The sequence below is a fragment of the Acanthochromis polyacanthus genome, chromosome 13 (assembly GCF_021347895.1).
Source record: "Acanthochromis polyacanthus isolate Apoly-LR-REF ecotype Palm Island chromosome 13, KAUST_Apoly_ChrSc, whole genome shotgun sequence".
NCBI lineage: Eukaryota > Metazoa > Chordata > Actinopteri > Pomacentridae > Acanthochromis > Acanthochromis polyacanthus.
In genome coordinates, this window is record NC_067125.1 from 2,505,074 (window position 1) to 2,524,931 (window position 19,858).

Consider the following 19,858-nt stretch of genomic DNA (forward strand, 5'->3'; position numbering starts at 1 on the left):
GGGTACTCCGGCTTCCTCCCACAGTCCAAAAACATGCTGAGGTTAATTGGTTACTCTAAATTGTCCGTAGGTGTGAATGTGAGTGTGATTGTGTGTCTGTATATGTAGCCCTGTGACAGACTGGTGACCTGTCCAGGGTGTCCCCTGCCTTCAGTCAGCTGGGATAGACTCCAGCACCCCCCATGACCCTAGTGAGGATAAAGAGGTGGATAGAGAGGTGTACATAGCAACATTCAAAACAGTGTATTTTCATAAAAATAAAAACAAGCAAACATGATGCTTCTATTTAATAAAATGAACAAATATTTTTATGAGGAATGTCTCAAACCAAAGTCACAGAAAGGGATTGATTTTTTTAAGTGACTGGCATCAACATCAACCTATGAAATACATTCTTTGGTCGACATTTGACCAACTTTTAAGGCTCTACAGTAGGTACAGAAAGTATTCAGACCCCTTGAAATGTTTCACTCTGTGTGTCATTGCAGCCATTTGCCAAAATCAAAAAAGTTCATTTTATTTCTCATTAATGTACACTCAGCACCCCATCTTGACACAAAAAAACAGAAATGCAGAAATTTTTGCAAATGTATTAAAAAATAAAAACTGAAATATGACATGTTCAGAAGTATTCAGAGCCTGTGCTCAGTATTGAGTAGAAGCTCCTTTTCAGCTCGTACAGCCATGAGTCTTCTCGGGAATGACAAGTTTTTCACACCTGTAACATCAGTAGAATCTGATGGGTTAAAGTTTGACCAGACAAAGGTACAGTTTTTAGATGTCTACACTTGAAATTTGTCAAAAATGGGCAAAAATAAATCAGCCAAAATGAATAAAAAACAGACAATTATGGGACAATATGGGAATTATCAATATGGGACAATATGGGAATGAAGAATTATCTGCCCTTTAAAATAGAAAAAAAGCTTGAAATGTTCATTCTAGGACAGTATTATGTCTCCATAAAGTTCCTGTCAGTGTTTATCTATGGATGGATCCATGTTTCTACTAAAATCCAGTCTTTGGTCCACATTTCTCCACCTTTAGAGCCTCTAACATCAGTAGAACCTGATGGTTAAAGTTGGACCAGACAAGCTTCCAGTTTTTACATATTTTGATTTGAAATTGGTCCAAAATGACTTCAAACTTCTCATAATTTCTCATAATTTACCCAGAATGATTCCAAATCTGTCTTAAAAATTGTGAAAATCAAAAATTGTCCAATATGACCTTAAAAACAGATTTTTTTTTTAATTACAATTTTCTAATCCATGTTGTAGTGTCCCTATAAAGTTCCTGTCAGTGTTTGTCTGTGGATGGATCCAAGGCTGCGGTTTTTACTGTTCTGACTTTTGATCCGTAGCTTGAATCCACGGCCACACAGTAGATATGTAAGAAAGAGACAACACTAGTGGTGGTCATTAAGCTCCACAGAAGTCTTTGTCTTGGTGCCCTTCACTGGCTAAACCTCTGGTCTGTACAGTGTTAAAAATAACACGGTGTGAGGAAACTTCTTACTTTACTTTCAGAGCCTGAATCTGCATCAGTGGTTTTATGTGTGCCTCCAGACACAGCACAGATCTGAGCATATGCTTTTATTTCTGTTTGTATAAAACATCCTGACACCAGTTTTACCTCATCTCAACTCATCATCCTGCCTCTAAAGCTACACAGCGAGCATCTAAACATGTGTTCGTCCCCTGAAAACGTTGATTTCCCTTTAATCACAGCGCTGATTGGTAAAAGATGCCTCCCTTCTGCGCTGCTGATTGTACAAACAACAACGAGAGTTAAATGTGCTAACCACAGAGCTGGTTAACCGTATGTAATTTTCCTCCGTCGCTTCCATCTGTCTTTATGTTCTCATTCATGCGGTCTGCAGGAAATAACTCAGACATGAGCCATCTGTTGGTGATTGTGGCTTTAAACGCTGCAGAACAACAGCGTGGTGTTTTCAGGACACTCAGACCTATAATTTATATTCTACTGGTCATTTACAGGAGCATGATGGACAGCAGTTTTTGGTCATTTTTGGCAAATTTAGATTATTTTCGACAGATCTGGAGTCATTCTAAGTACATTATGAGAATTTGGGACAAGTTTAAAGTCATTTTTCGACAATTTTTTGCGTAATTTTGGACATTAATCTATATTTTTGTACAAGTTTTCAAATCAAAATATGTAAAAAGGGGAACCTTGTCTGGTCAAACTTTAACCATCAGGTTCTGCTGATGTTAGAGCCTCAGCAGGTGGAGAAATGTGGACCAGAGTCTGTATTTTAGGAGAAATATGGATCCATCCATAGATATACACTGACAGGAACTTTATGGAGACACTAGACCAGCCTGGACTGGATATTTTGGGCTTTTTTTCCATTTTTGAAGGCTATTAATTATTGCTTCTTGTCATTTTGGTCAATTTTTTAAAAGATTTTTACATAAATGTTTACCTTATTTCTGACAATTTTTTTGTTACCTTTGACAATTTCCACTCATTTTAGACAAGTTACAAGTTAAAAAAGCAACAGATGGGAACATTGGCTTGTAAAACGAGTCAAATGTCACATTTTTACTAATTTTGGACAAACTTCAGACAGATTTCAAGTCATTTTGGGATTTTTTTTTACTCATTTTGGACATATTTGTCTACTTTTGGACTAGTTTCAAGTTTAAATATGTAAAAGGCGAGACTATAGCTGAACAGGTGATGAGTTTTCTTCACGGATTGATTGATTAGATGCAGCAAACGTTCCCAACTGACTCTGAAAAGTAATATCTAAAAAATAAAGATGAAATAAGTCCTCGCCAAGAAACTTTGTTTGATGTTTGATCTCAAACCGGCAAAACAAACCTCTTCTCTCAAACGCTCCCTCACAAGCACTGACCCTCAAAATTCACCAATAAAGGTCGCCATGGCAACAGATGCGGTAGAAGACAGGCTTCCTATAGGGCGTAGACGGAAACATAGCAGAATAAAAGAATCGCTGGAACAGAAAATGTCATCGAATGAACAAAACACAAGCAGAAGGAGTTCAGGTTGTTTTGTAGAAGCGACTGCAGACGCCATCCTCAAATCAGGTCCACAAATGTACATTCAGATAAAACTAAAGTGCATTTTTAATTCTGTTTTGAGGTTAATATGATGTAACCCTGCTGTTATGTTCCCATTTTCAAGTAAGCAAATCTTTAGAAAGTGAATTCTCCTCATTGAACCATTGGTCTGTGAGAGATAGAAAACAAGTGCACTTATTATTGATAGAAATGGTTCATAACGGAGTTAATAATGAGATATAAACTGTGTTTTGTTGGGATTGTTTCGGTTTCTGACACTTCTGGATATTTAACCCTCCTGTTGTCCTCATTTACAGGCACCAAAAAATATTGTTTCCTTGTCTGAAAAAAATCCAAAAAATCTGCAAAAAAATTTCCCAAATTTCTGAAAATTTACAAAACCTTAAGGAAGAAAATTCCAATAATTCCTTAAAAGTTTCCCTTAAAAAATTTATCTAAAAAATCCCCAATTTTGACAAGAAAATTCTTGTCAATATTTTCAAAAAAACTGAGTAAAAATCTTCAAAAAAATCCTAAAAATATCTAAAGTGATTACATATACATCAGTAAAACTTCTAATATTTTATTTCAGAATATTCACATAAAAATCAACCAAAATCCAGCGAAACTTGCTGGACTTTGGTTGATTTTTATGTGAATGTTCTGAAAGAAACATTTTTAACATTTCTTTTTTTTTTATACCAAAAGAGTTCCAAGATTTCCCCAAAAATGTTTTCACTATGAAAATATATTTTCATTCCACATTTTCAAACTTTAAAACGGGTCAATTTGACCTGCAGGAAAACAGGAGGGTTAAACATCATTGCTGTTTCTGAGAAACAAACTTAACAGGAGGGTTCATTTGGAATTTAACAGAATTTGCTGACAGAGCCACAGAGTCTGATTTTGCCTAAAAACGACAAATATCAGAGTCTGCATCTCATGTAAGACTTAAGTTTTATCCCTTGTGATTGTTTAGGCGGCAAAAATCCTTGGTTTTGTTTTGGTCCATTCGCTGCATTTATTGGCACAAAGTTGTCAAAACAAGGAGAGCACAAGATGTGGTGGGTTGCATTGTATAAAATAAAACTACGTGATTAAGTTCAGAAAAATATTAAGCCTTGGTAGACAGTCTAATATGGACGCTTTGTTTTGTTTAGCTATCAAAATTATTTTGCAAGAGTTAGAAAAAACACCCTGGTTTGGATATTTTAGGAAAACTACAAGGCTAAAATAAAGCTTCTCCTCCATTTTTTAAGGATAACAAGGTGAAAAGTCCTGCTCCATTTCATAAAGGATTAGTTGGCCGAAAAATAACGACAATAAACCAATTAAATAAATGGAAAAGATACATTTTAAATGTAATCTGACTGTCATGGTCTTTGGTTTTTGTTTGCTATTCTTACTTAAAATCAACTTTTAAAACTGGATTAAAAATTACAGTAATTATTTCCATAACACACAAAAATACTTATAAAAATCAGAAAAATTTAAAGTGGGTTGTTGGTTCAACACAAAAAGGTTGATGCAAACTGTTATGTTATTTATTTGGGGCTAACACATGCTAATCAGAGCTAACAGGAGCCAAATGAAGCTAAAAGGCACCAATAGGAGCTAACTAGAGCTACATGGAGGAAAAAGATGCTAATATGATTCATCAGAAGCTAACAGGAGATATCTGTCATTCACAAATATTATTAGAAGTCCTCAGCTACTTGATGCTAACTTGAGCATACAAATGCTAATAAGAGGTAATGAAGCTAATAAGTGCCAACATGAGCTAAGCAACGCTAACTGGATGCTAAATGGAGTAAATGAAAGCTCATAAGAGCTAACAGGGGATATGTGTGGTTAGCAAGAACTAATAGAAGCCCTCAGCTACTTGATGCTAACTGGAGCGTGCCAATGCTAATAAGTGAAGCCAAATGAAGCCAAAAGGCACCAATAGGAGCTAACTAGAGCTACATGGAGCCAAAAGAGGCTAATAGGAGCCATCGAGAGCTAACAGGACATATCTGTAGCTCACAAATGCTAATAGAAGTCCGGCGCTACTTGATGCTAACTGAAGTTCGTTCAACAAGTTATTTTTTGTTTATTTTGTTGTTGTTTAGTCTTTCTGATTGACTGGAACAGTGTTGTTTGGAGCCACTTTGTGTCTGTTGTTTCTGGGTTTTCATCTCACAAAACTTAGATTTAAATGGAATCTTCTGAGGTTGAGTTATTCATAAAGCTGCTTCCTCGTAAATCTTTAAATTTGAATTTAATTAGATTTAATAAACAAGTTCAGATTTGATGAAATGTGAGTGAACTTCAACCCACATCTCATCTTTTACAAGTTTCTGCTGCTGGCTTTGGACCAACTTGGGTTCTTTTCCCCTCTCTGCAGGAATAACTTTGACGGACAGCCGGCCGAGCCAATGACAGGCCTTTTGGACTTATAACTCGTGCACAGTTTTTACGTGCGCACCTGGAGGACGTGCACGTGAACCCGGATGAGCCCGGTGAGCAGAGGTCGGCCGCCCTCCCTGATAAAGAGGTAGGTTTAGATAATTCTATAATCAGCTGAGCCGATGATTGATTCTGATTGGCTCGTTAGCGATGACTCAGCTTTGATTGGAAGAAGTGATTTGGAAATGCTGATTTTTAACAGGTGGAGCTGTTTGATATTATGTTTGGAGCATTTTGGAGGACGTGTGCGGTTGAATTTAATAATGGGTGAATTTAGAGTGGTTTCATCTGTTGTCTTTACATATTTTATGCATTTTTTTACTCGTTGTGCGTCTTAAAACAGACATTACCAGATGAAAATATGACCTACATGGCGTTTAATAACGAAGAACATTTAAATTCCAACTAGTATGAAGCGTTTCTGGACAATAGACAGAGTGTACATTTGAGTAAAAAACTCCACATCCTGTCTGGACCCCATTCCCACTTTACTTCTGAAAAACTGCCTCCCTGTCCTCTCCCCCCTCATCTCCAACATCATCAACACCTCCCTCAGTCCTGGCTCTGTCCCCTCACCCCTCAAACTTGGATCTGTCTCCCCCATCCTCAAAAACCTGGTCTGGATCCAACCTCCCTTTCATCTCCAGAACACTAGAACCTGTCATTGCCGCCCAGTTGAAAACCCATCTCACCTCCAACAACCTGTATGAAACCTTTCAATCTGGATTCCGCTCTCATCACAGCACTGAAACCTCTCTCCTCAAGGTCGCCAACGATCTCCTCCTCTCCTCTGATTCTGGACACATCACCATCCTCATCCTCCTCGACTTCTCTGCAGCATTTGACACAATCAAATCACTCCATCCTCCTGTCCCGCCTTCAATCCTCCATTAACATCACTGGCACCGCCCTCACCTGGTTCACATCCTGTCTCACCAATAGACAGTAGTTCATCAAGGTCAACAACTGCACATCCTCCACTGCCCCTCAGTCCCATGGTGTCCCTCAAGGATCAGTCCTTGGCCCCCTCCTCTTCATCCTGTACCTCCTCCCTCTCAGCAACATCATCAACCGCCATAACCAATAGAAGCTAACTGGAGCTGCATGGAGCAAAAATATGCTAACAGGAGCTACCAGAAGCTATTTGAAGGTCTACTTATATGAGTAATATTGTTTTGAGAAGAAATAAGTTCATATTTTGTTTTTTTTCTTGGGGTCTCAATCAGGAATTCATTCACTCTGAAGGTTTTACTGAAGATGTTGTTCAGTGTTTGTTTCTTCTGGACTCGACAGATAAACTATTCAGGTTATGTTGTTGGAAATAAAGCGTTATGTCAGGGTGAGTGGTATTTATGAGGCTTGTGGTCTGTCAGTGGTTAGGATGTAGTGCAGTATTTGGAATAAATAGACCCAGAGACTCTGTCAGCCGTAAAAGTAAGTCGAGTCCACAGCAGAAGACAAATGACCCCAGAGAGATTAATAAGTTTAACAGGGTTGTTCAGGATGTGACACCGAGACGCCGCCGCCGCTGTAAAGTATCCTGTTTCCACTCGGTCGCAGCAGGTTTGATGGATTAATGTTGGATTTCCATAGTTTGTCGTGTTGTACTTTAAAAAGTCGCCCGTTTTAATTGATTCTATGCTTCAGCAGTAATTTAATCATTTATCGCTTGCAGTCACTTTTATCTTGTTTCTGTCTAATAGAGATTCATTATGAACGGACTTAACGCAGAAATAATAAAGCTGCAAAGTTGTGCAGTTCCAGTGGTATCACATAATCTATCAGGATTAATGCTTAAATTGAGTAAATGTTGCTTTTCTTCTGGTTTCCACCCAACAGATTTGAGAGCTGCTGTTGAATTTTGGATGGTTTACCCCCAAAAAAGAAGTAAAAAAAAAAAACCTGTCCTGAGTCCTGTTTTCTTGGAATATACAACTTTAGTTTACAAAAAAATAAAAGCAGACACCGCGGTTCATTGTGTTCTCACATAAAATATGATTTAAACAAGCTAACAAGAGCCAGCTGGAGCTAAAAGGTGCTAACAGGAGCCCTTTGAAGCTATAGATAAGCACAAAGAGGTCACCAAGAGCTAACAGGAGATATCTGATGCTGACAGGATCCATCAGAATCTAACATTAGCTATCTGACGCTAAAAGGTGCTAACTAAAGCAGACAGTAACCAACAGGAGATAACAAGAGCCAGCTGGAGCTAAGGGGATGCTAACAAGAGCCCTCTGAAAGTATAGATATGCTAATAGAGGCCACCAGGAGCTAATGAGGGATATCTGTCTCTAACACAACCCATCAGAGTCCAGTATTAGCTATCTGACGCTAACAGGTGCTAACTAAAACAGACAGTAACCAACAGGAGATGACAACAGCCAGCTGGAGCTATGGGGATGCTAACAAGAGCTCTCTAAAGCTATAGATACGCTAATAGAGGTGCTAACAGGAGCCCTTTGAATCTCCCAGAAGCCAGTAGAAGCTAGCAGGTGATTTCTGTGGCTACCAAGAGCTGAAAGGAAGCATCAGAGTCAAACATTAGCTTTCTGATGCCAACAAGTGCTAACGGAAGCTAACAGAAGCCAATAAGAGTCGACAAAAGCCATTTGAAGCTAAAGAGTGTCAATTGGAGCTCAGCAGAGCTAAATGGACACTAGTAGAAGCTAACTGATAGGAACTGCTATATACCACTAGGGGCTAACAAGCGATATCTGTTGTTAACAAGAGCTAATCTGAACCATTAGGAACTAACTTAAGCTATCTGATGCTCAGAAGTGCTAACTGGAGCTAACAGACGCTAATATGAACTACTAGGAGTTATCAAGAATTAATAGGATTCATCAGTGCAAGAGGAGTGAACCAGAGCTATGCTAATAGTAGCCAGCTGGGGTCATTATGAGCTAATAGTGGATTTTTGGAGCCAACAGACATTGTGTTTACTTAAGCAAAGCTAATAGGACCTGTCAGGGGCTAACATAAGCTACCTGATTGAATTCAATTCTATTCAATTCAATTCAATTCAATTTTATTTATATAGCGTCAATTACAATCAAATCGTCTCAAGACGCTTTACAGAACCCATAAGCCTGACCCCCAGAGCAAGCCCAAAGGTGACAGTGGCAAGAAAACACCCTTTTAACAGGGAATGATGTGAACACAGGTTAGCTGTAGAAACAGGAGTGAACCATACCTACGCTTATAGGCGCTAGCTGGAGTCATTAGGTGCTAAAAGTTTTTTTTTGGAGCTAACAGAAGTTATGTTTACTAAAGCAGACCTAATAGGATCCACCAGGGGCTAGCATAAGCTCCCTGATGCGAACAGGTGCTAAGTGAAGGTAACAAAAGCTGATACGAACTACTGGGAGTTAAGTCAAGAATTAATAGGATTCATCAGGGCGATTGGAGTGAACCAGAGCTATGCTAATAGGAGCTAGCTGGAGTCATTAGGAGCTAATGGGGGATTTTTGGAGCTAATAGAAGTTACGTTTATTAACGCAGACCCAATAGGATCCACCAGGGGCTAACATAAGCTACCTGATGCCAACACCGGCTAACTGTAGCTACAAGAGTGAACCAGGGCTATGCTAATAGGAGCTACCTGTAGTCATTAGGAGCTAAAAGAGGATTTGTGGAGCTAACAGACGTTCTGTTTACTTTAGCAGAACTAACAAAAGAAGCCTTTTTTTATGGGTTAACGCTCATAAATCTGCAGCTCCAGCGGCCCGATCGTGACCCTACTGAAGGCTTTTATTCACCGTCATAATCGAAGGAGAAAACATTTCAAACGGCTCGCAATTACAGCGAGCGTCGGTGTGTGTGTGCGAGGCGGCGGCGGAGGCTAATGCAGCCTTAATAGCCACATTTAGTCCCTTGTTCCGACTAGATCGTTTGAAGCAACTCCGACAAGCAAATAGCTCCATTAGGTAGCTATAGATCTCATAACACTCTCACACACACACACCTACACGCTGCTGTTTCATTAATTCACACTCATATCTGTTGGAGTGTCGCCCAGGACTCTCCCATCGCAGATAATTTGCTGCTGCAGGAGTTTGCTAATGAGACGGAGTGGCAGCTGTAATGGCAGGTGTGGAGCCGGATCAGAGCGACCAGACGAGCCGAGAATAACGGGCACGAGCCGAATAATAAGAAGGACAGATGAGAGCCATGGTAATAAGAGCCACGGTAACGAGAAAGACGGTAACAAGAGCCACGGTAACGAGAAAGACGGTAACAAGCGCCACGGTAACGAGAAAGTCGGTAACAAGAGCCACGGTAACGAGAAAGACGGTAACAAGAGCCACGGTAACGAGAAAGTCGGTAACAAGAGCCACGGTAACGAGAAAGACGGTAACAAGCGCCACGGTAACGAGAAAGACGGTAACAAGAGCCACGGTAACGAGAAAGTCGGTAACAAGCGCCACGGTAACGAAAGCTCTGACAACGAGAGCCACGGTAACGAGAGCTCTGACAACGAGAGCCACGGTAACGAGAGCTCCAACAGAAGCCCTAATGACCAAACAGCAGAGGGAAGACTCACCTGCTCTGATGAAAACTCACCTGAAAAGGAGAACATTTCAGAAGTTCTTCCTGTTCTTCCAGAGCGGCTCCATAATGAACTCATAAATAGTCTCCATTAGCGGTGAAGCCTCCATGTCGCCGCAGATTCCTGCAGAGCGTCTGGGCAGAATGCTGAAGGTGTTTTTATCTTCACTAGGCCTCCATTATCCACCGTTCTGCTGCTGAACATCCCCCTGTAACCTCAAACACCAACCACAAACCCAAAGCAGGAAAAAGCAGCTTTTATTTCTGATGTGTTGGACTGGAAACCTTCAGGTTGCTGGGAAAAACTGTTGAGAATCAGAAAACACATCTTCAGATTTACTGCTGCTGCCACCAATGACACAAAAGGATGCAAACAAGATGCAAAAGAGACGCAGAATTTTGACACAAAATGATTGTAAAAAAATATGCAAATGGGAAAAAAATGATACAAGTGAGACACAAAATTACCAAATTATGCAAATGAGACACAAAAGGACACAAATAAGACACAAATTGATACAAACAAAAGACACAGAACATCACAAACGAGACACAACATGTTCTAAAGACTGAAGTTGAAAAGTTCTAGAAACTATGGAGTGTTTGTTAAAGACAGCTGGATGGAGGTGGTTACCTCCACTGAAGTCTTTGCCACGGTGACGTCTTTAAAGTCTTACATCTCAATAAACATTAGGAGGATTTATTAATCTTTAACATCTATCAAATCCCTGAAACTAGCACATAAACCTGCTAAATAAAGTGATCTGAATCCTCTAAACTCCTGATGAAGCCTGGGTCACATCCTCTCCTCTCACCGGTCACACCATCGTTTAATGTCAGCAACTTTCCACGCTCTGCCGGAACATTTCTGCTGCCTGAGCATAAAATAATAAAATAAACTCAGTCCAGGAGGTGTGCTGTTGAATAAAGCTACAGTTTGTCAATTAGAATAGAATAGTGGTGATTCAGCAGCAGACGTCTGGTTCTGATGATGGAGGAGCAAATAAAGTCCTGGTATCTGCTGCCCAGAGTTAGCAGAGTTTCAGTGAGACACAAAATGACAAAAAACGAGACACAAAATGACAAAAATGAGACACAAAATGACAAAAAACGAGACACAAAATGACAAAAACGAGACATAAATTGACAAAAACGAGGCACAAAATGACAAAAACAAGACACAAAATGACAAAAACGAGACATAAATTGACAAAAACGAGACACAAAATGGCATAAAATGACAAAACGAGACACAAAATGATAAAAACAAGACACAACATGACAAAACGAGACACAAAATGACAAAAACGAGACACAAAATGACAAAAACGAGACACAAAATGACAAAAACGAGACACAAAATGGCATAAAATGACAAAACGAGACACAAAATGACAAAAACGAGACACAAAATGACAAAAAAACGAGACATAAAATGACAAAAACGAGACACAAAATGACAAAACGAGACACAAAATGACAAAATGAGACACAAAATGACAAAACGAGACATAAAATGACAAAAACGAGACACAAAATGACCAAAACGAGGCACAAAATGGCATAAAATGACAAAACGAGACACAAAATGACAAAAAACGAGACACAAAATGGCATAAAATGACAAAACGAGACACAAAATGACCAAAACGAGACACAAAATGACAAAAAACGAGACACAAAATGGCATAAAATGACAAAACGAGACACAAAATGACCAAAACGAGGCACAAAATGGCATAAAATGACAAAACGAGACACAAAATGACAAAAACGAGACACAAAATGACAAAAAAACGAGACATAAAATGACAAAAACGAGACACAAAATGACAAAAAAACGAGACATAAAATGACAAAAACGAGACACAAAATGACAAAAATGTGTAGTTTCTTGTTTTTTTTTACGTATTTTACGTATTCAGAGTAACCTTTATTGAGGCGATTCATCAAAAACGATGCATAAATTAGTAGAATTAAAGACATTTTTGACCATTTAGTAAATGAAACATCCAGTATTCTTCAGTAAATGACCCCTTAATTAATGAAACTAGTTAAAAACATTGATTTATTTCCCCTTTTCTTCATTCTCACCATGTTGAAGGTGGTGTTATTTTATTTCCTGCTGTTTAACTCGTCTGCGTCCCTCTGTTGTGTTTATTTTGTTGAATATTCTGTTTTAAATGTTGCCAGCGGTGGTAGCGTTCCTCCAGTGTTCCGTCTGCGTTCCAGCGATAGTCTTTCCTGGCGTTTCATTATCTTTTAATTGGCAGCAGAGTCTATAAATACACATTTATTATTTAACGACGTCTGAATGTGTTTCAGGAATAAGAAGCTCTCCTCTTAAGCTCCGGCCTCGTTTCATAAATATTTCCTGCTGGCCTCAGAACGGATTTAAGGAAAGATAATGAGGAGAACTAAGCTGAGAGTTGGAGGAAAAAGCAAAAAGCAAACAGCTCTCAGAGAAATGAGAGATTCAGCTTTCACTGGGAGGAAAACCAAAGTTCAAACGACTTCCCACAAACTGCCTTTAATCAACAGCTGAAGCTGGAAATGTAGAATGGGTTCCTCGGCTTGTTGTCACAATTTATACATTTATAAAGAAAGAAGCTTTAAGCTGAGATCAGAACCAAAGAAAACTCTGATATTAACAATGAAAAAACAAATAAAAACATCTAGTTTAAAAAAAGAAAACTGCTTTTTGGTCATGATTTTATCTGTAATTATTACAAAACATGGAAAACTGGTAAATACCTTTTTTTTCTTTCCAAAAAAAAATGTTATTTAAAATGTAAATTTTTACAGTATGTTAAAATCACTGCAGGAAACTGTTGTTTTTCATATTTTCTGATAATTGAGCCGTTTTAGACCATAATGAAGTCATTTTTTATAATTATTGAGTCATTTTTATAATTATTGAGTCATTTTTATAATTATTGAGTCATTTTTAATAATTATTGAGTCATTTTTATAATTATTGAGTCATTTTTAATAATTACTGAATCATTTTTTATAATTATTGAGTCATTTTTATAATTATTGAGTCATTTTTTATAATTATTGAGTCATTTTTAATAATTATTGAGTCATTTTAATAATTATTGAGTCATTTTTATAATTATTGAGTCATTTTTATAATTATTGAGTCATTTTTAATAATTATTGAGTCATTTTTATAATTATTGAGTCATTTTTATAATTATTGAGTCATTTTTAATAATTACTGAATCATTTTTTATAATTATTGAGTCATTTTTATAATTATTGAGTCATTTTTATAATTATTGAGTCATTTTTAATAATTATTGAGTCATTTTTATAATTATTGAGTCATTTTTATAATTATTGAGTCATTTTTAATAATAATTGAGTCATTTTTTATAATTATTGAGTCATTTTTAATAATAATTGAGTCATTTTTTATAATTATTGAGTCATTTTTTATAATTATTGAGTCATTTTTAATAATTATTGAGTCATTTTTATAATTATTGAGTCATTTTTATAATTATTGAGTCATTTTTAATAATTACTGAATCATTTTTTATAATTATTGAGTCATTTTTATAATTATTGAGTCATTTTTTATAATTATTGAGTCATTTTTATAATTATTGAGTAATTTTTATAATTATTGAATCATTTTTTATAATTATTGAGTCATTTTTATAATTATTGAGTCATTTTTTATAATTATTGACTCATTTTTATAATTATTGAGTCATTTTTATAATTATTGAGTCATTTTTATAATTATTGAGTCATTTTTTATAATTATTGAGTCATTTTTATAATTATTGAGTAATTTTTATAATTATTGAATCATTTTTATAATTATTGAGTCATTTTTATAATTATTGAGTCATTTTTTATAATTATTGACTCATTTTTATAATTATTGAGTCATTTTTATAATTATTGAGTCATTTTTATAATTATTGAGTCATTTTTATAATTATTGAGTCATTTTTAATAATTACTGAATCATTTTTTATAATTATTGAGTCATTTTTATAATTATTGAGTCATTTTTTATAATTATTGAGTCATTTTTATAATTATTGAGTCATTTTTAATAATTATTGAGTCATTTTTATAATTATTGAGTCATTTTTATAATTATTGAGTCATTTTTAATAATTACTGAATCATTTTTTATAATTATTGAGTCATTTTTATAATTATTGAGTCATTTTTATAATTATTGAGTCATTTTTTATAATTATTGAGTCATTTTTATAATTATTGAGTCATTTTTATAATTATTGAATCATTTTTATAATTATTGAATCCTTTTTAATAATTATTGAGTCATTGTTTTATAATTATTGAGTCATTTTTTATAATTATTGAGTCATTTTTATAATTATTGAATCATTTTTATAATTATTGAGTCATTTTTATAATTATTGAGTCATTTTTAATAATTATTGAGTCATTTTTATAATTATTGAGTCATTTTTATAATTATTGAGTCATTTTTAATAATTACTGAATCATTTTTATAATTATTGAGTCATTTTATAATTATTGAGTCATTTTTATAATTATTGAGTCATTTTTTATAATTATTGAGTCATTTTTATAATTATTGAGTCATTTTATAATTATTGAATCATTTTTTATAATTATTGAATCCTTTTTAATAATTATTGAGTCATTGTTTTATAATTATTGAGTCATTTTTTATAATTATTGAGTCATTTTTATAATTATTGAATCATTTTTTATAATTATTGAGTCATTTTTATAATTATTGAGTCATTTTTAATAATTATTGAGTCATTTTTATAATTATTGAGTCATTTTTATAATTATTGAGTCATTTTTAATAATTACTGAATCATTTTTTATAATTATTGAGTCATTTTTATAATTATTGAGTCATTTTATAATTATTGAGTCATTTTTTATAATTATTGAGTCATTTTTATAATTATTGAGTCATTTTTTATAATTATTGAATCATTTTTTATAATTATTGAGTCCTTTTTAATAATTATTGAGTCATTGTTTTATAATTATTGAGTCATTTTTAATAATTATTGTCATTTTATAATTATTGAGTCATTTTTATAATTATTGAATCATTTTTTATAATTATTGAATCATTTTTTATAATTATTGAGTCATTTTTTTTATAATTATTAAGTCATTGTTTTATAATTACTGAGTCTTTTTTATAATTATTGAGTCATTTTTAATAATTATTGAGTCATTTTTAATAATTACTGAGTCATTTTTATAATTACTGAGTCTTTTTATAATTATTGAGTCATTTTTTTTATAATTATTAAGTCATTGTTTTATAATTACTGAGTCTTTTTTATAATTATTGAGTCATTTTTAATAATTATTGAGTCATTTTTAATAATTACTGAGTCATTTTTATAATTACTGAGTCTTTTTTTATAATTATTGAGTCATTTTTAATAATTATTGAGTCATTTTTATAATTATTGAGTCATTTTTATAATTATTGAGTCATTTTTAATAATTATTGAGTCATTTTTATAGTTATTGAGTCGTTTTAAGCTGTTATTGACTCATTTTGAAGCATTATTTCCCCGTCCCAGCTGCATGTGTTTCCTGTTTTTTTCTTGTGAATAAAGTCCAGTAAAAAGGCTGTTAGTGGGTTTAGAGTTTAATTAGCGCTGGGTGTGGATCTTCATTTCCAGGACGCTCCGTCAGCTCGCTGCTGGACCTCGGAGGCTCTAAAAGCAGTGATATTCTGCTTCAGTGGACACAAAACCACCAGGCCTCATTTGCTAAAGTTGGACTGGAGGCTTTATCTGTAACTCCTGCTGCTGAATCCGGCTTTTCTGCTTCAGTTCTGAGCTTCAGTTCTGCTAAAGTCCTTCCTGATGCAGATGTAACATGGACTTAAACTCTGATTCTGTAGTTAATTTAATGCAGACGCTGAATATTTCACTATAAATGATCATTAAATGACGTTATGTCTCTAAAGTGTTGTCAAATCGCTGCAGGTTGTTGTGTTTAATGCTGAATTGGTGATCTGCTCTGTTTCAAATTTAATTCAATTACTGAGTCATTTTAGACAAACACTGAAAAACTGGACAATTGTTGAGTCATTTTGGACAATTATTAAATCCTTTTGGACAATTAATGAGTCATTCTGAGCAGTTGAGTCATTCTGAGTGAATGCTAAGTCATTCAGACAATTGTTGAGAACATTTTTAGATAATTATTGAGTCATTTTAGACCTGAATTGAGTCATTTTGGACAATTAAGTCAATTTGGACAAATATTGAGTAACTTTAGACTGACTTTGAGTCATTTTAGACAGTTATTGAGCCATTTTGGACAAATATGGAAATATTTGGAACACTTGATCCAATGAAGTTCATAGTGTCTAAAGTTACTACAATATTTAGCCTTTTTTCTGTGATCAGACACATAAACACCAGCTGATGTTCACTGGGGCGGTGCCGACCTGTCAGAATTTAACAGATATTTCAGTTCACTATTGAGTCACTTCAGACAATTATCAAGTCATTTTGCAGTCATTGCATCATGTCGGTAGCCTAGCCGCACTAGACCCATGTTCTGAAGACTCAAGGGTCTAGGGAAGCTCGACAGGGAGGGAGGCGGGCTAAAAGGTTGTCTATCAAATCACTCTGCAGCAATCGGGTAGGTATACAACCAATCAGTGCAACGAATGGGCTCCTAGAGCGCCGGAAATCAGAGGATGCGGGAGTTTGGTGAAGCCTTATTTATACTGTCAATGGGTGAAGCTCAAGTATATTCAGGGATGAGAATTTTCCGCGGATCCGTGGAATTCCGCGGATTTTATCATTGCCAGGATCATTCTTGTGAATCGTCTAAATTCGAGGAGAAAATTTTTTTGGGGGGTGAGGTATGTTTATGGTCGGCGAGTCGTAATATTGAACGGCTGCTAATATCCACCGCGCTGAATGCTAGCTGCCACTCAGTGAGAGCAGTCATGTACAGTCCTGTAATCCAATCACCATGAAGTGTAGAGTGCAGGGATGGGAATTTTCCGCCGATTTCCTTTCAAGTTTGAACACTTTATTGTCGCTGATACTCCTGCGAGATGGAAACGACGTTAACGATAGCTTGTTAACGACGATTGTAAACGGCCCAGCGATTGGAAGTCGCTGTGCCGCCGCTGCCGCGGCACACATATCCCCCCACCGCCCCCCCACCCCCACCCCACCCCCGTCAACAACTTTCCGCTGGAATCAGAACTTGCTGATCCCATCCCTGTATATTACAGACATGTTAACAGAAAGATTATTCAGAGTCGGTGCTAATGGAGCTCAACGTCTGTTGTCGTTTTTGTTGTCGACCGTGGCAGAGAATTAAATTCGTTGCTGTGGGTTGTGTAGCACGGCTAGGCTAGCATATTGGGCCATTATTTCATCTTTTTTAGAAATTTTTGGAGTGATTTCAGTCAATTAATAAATCATTTTAGACAATTATTGAATCATTTTCATCAATTATTGAGCCATTTTAGACAATAATGAAGTCACTTTTATCCATGTTTGAGTCATTTCAGACAGCTATTGAGTCATTTCTGTCAGCCATTAAGTCAGTGCAGGGTGTGAATTATCGCGGTTTGGCTTTTATATCTGTGTGCTGTCTGATATCCAGTAAAGGGTGAGCAGACTGTGTGGATTTAATTCTGTGCTGCAGATCCAGAGAGCTGCAGTGAACTGAAAACCTGAATCAGTCGACATGAAACTCCGTCTGAAGGATCCAGAGCCTCGTTTTCACCGTTTTCAGCTCCTCTGGGAGGATAAAAGCTGAGCAAAGAACCAGATCTGCTGATTTCAGAGAGAAACGTGGAAAACTGTGACACAGAAACCTCAGTCTGACCAGTTTGATGTAAATATTCATCAGGATTACAGAGGACAGGATCCGGTTTTAGTGAATAAATAGCAGAATAAATCGTGTCAGTCAGCTCCAGAACGGTTCTGCAAAGTTATTATGTGTCATTTATTTAAAAAAAAAAAAACAAAGCAGAAAAATTATGTCCAAAAATATTTTAAAAATATTAGACAATATATATTTTCTATCCATATGTGTATTTCTTTCAAATGATGGCAAATATCTGTAAAATAATTATATTATTGTGAATTTAAATACAGTAAAATGAGTGCAATTTTAGAATCACACATTAAAGAACAAATAACTTCACAAAAACAATACAGGTTTTTGATGTTAATGTTATTTGGAGCTTTTTGTTTGTTCTATTTGACAATTACTGAATCATTTTAGACAATTATTAAATCATTTTAGACAATTAATGAGTCATTTCGGGGACAATGCCGTCACTTTCAGTACATCCTGGTTAAATTTAGATAATCACTGAGTCATTTTAATCATGATTAAATCATTTTAAACAGTAATGGAGTTGTTTTGTCCAATTCTTCAGTCATTTTGTTCAACTATGGAAATATTTTGGACAAATATTGAGTCATATTCCAAAATTATTGAGTAAATTTCCATGACTAAGTTTCAACAACTCAATTAATTATGAGCAGGTTTTGAATAATGTTGGGTTTTTTGTGCAATTTATGATAATTTTTGATTAATTTCGGGCAGTTTTTCAATATTTTTAAGACCTTTTTCATTGTTTTGTCATTCTGGACAATCACTAAGTCATTGTGGATGATTATAGAGTGACTGTGGTCAGTTTACTGAGTTATTTTGGTCATTATTAAATCATTTTGGACAGTAATTGAGTCGTTTTGGTTATATATTGAGCCGTTTGTCCATTTTCTTGGTGGTTTTGTATGTTTTTCTCTCAGTGCGGGTGTGTTGGACCTCTTTGGTGAGTTGTCTCTTCGCTGTAGTATTTTTGCTTCTTCCTGTTTTCCTGCTGTTTTGCCTCTTTTCTTTCTACATATTTACCTTCTACCGTTGCTAGCGTTCCCCCTCAGCTCCGGATCACTGAGACTTCAGGACTCTCTGGCAGAGATCTGAGCGGTTCAGGTCGGATCGTCTTCGTTTTCTTCGTTGGCTCCAAAGCACAAAGTAAATCTGGTCGTTGGCGAACCGACTGCTGGGGTTCAAACTCGTCTCTCTGAGTCAAACTGCTGCCAAAAGGCTCTGGAAAGATGCCTGCCAGGTTATTTTAGACTTTATTTATTTCTTCACTCATCACAGTTTTCACCCTAAAATGTGCCTGAAGTCGTTTAGGATGCAGCTTTCATGCATAATATGATCAGAGATGTCGAAAACTGCAGCAGAAATGCACTCATACTGGTAAATGTCTGTATTTATAGAGCGCTTTAGTGTGCTTTTAGTGTCTTTTTGTGTAAATTTCACATCTTTTTTTCGTGAATTGAGGTATTTTGTTTGTAATTTTGAGTCTTTTGTGGAGAATATTTGTGTTTTGCAAAGTTGTTTCTTATTTCTTAATGAAATAATGTGTGTTTTTGTTGCAGTTTTACGGCTTTCAGTGGTGATTTTCTTGTGTATTTTTGTGAAGATTTTCAACCTTCAGCTTTAAAAGTTGTCAGCTAAACTAATAATACTGATATTACAACTAATAGCTGGTGATTTTGTGTCTTTTTGTGGAAATTTCATGGATTTTTTTGGTGATTTGGTGTAATTTTGTGTCTTCTATGGAGATTATTTGTGTTTTGCAAAGATCCTGCTTTTTTTTTTAGTGAATTTGTATGTTTTTGTTGCAGTTTTATGCCTTTTGGTCGTAATTTTTGTGAAGATTTGTGGAGATTTTTAACCTTTAGCTGTAAAAGCGGGCAGCTAAATAAGAGCCACTCACAAATGATTTGATATTTGAAGCTAAAATTCAACAGATC

The 19,858-nt window shown here is 35.4% G+C and overlaps 1 protein-coding gene across 3 annotated transcripts in view; it reads left to right on the top strand.

Annotated features, from left to right (window-relative positions):
* The window catches only part of si:cabz01090165.1 (uncharacterized protein LOC100333421 homolog), a 276,030-nt gene that overhangs the window by 144,232 nt on the left and 111,940 nt on the right, over positions 1-19,858 (top strand). For all 3 annotated transcript variants that reach the window (XM_051958377.1, XM_051958378.1, XM_051958379.1), the window contains exon 4: positions 5,437-5,586. The gene's annotated coding sequence lies outside the window, so the exon portion shown is untranslated. The remainder of the gene's footprint in view (positions 1-5,436; positions 5,587-19,858) is intronic.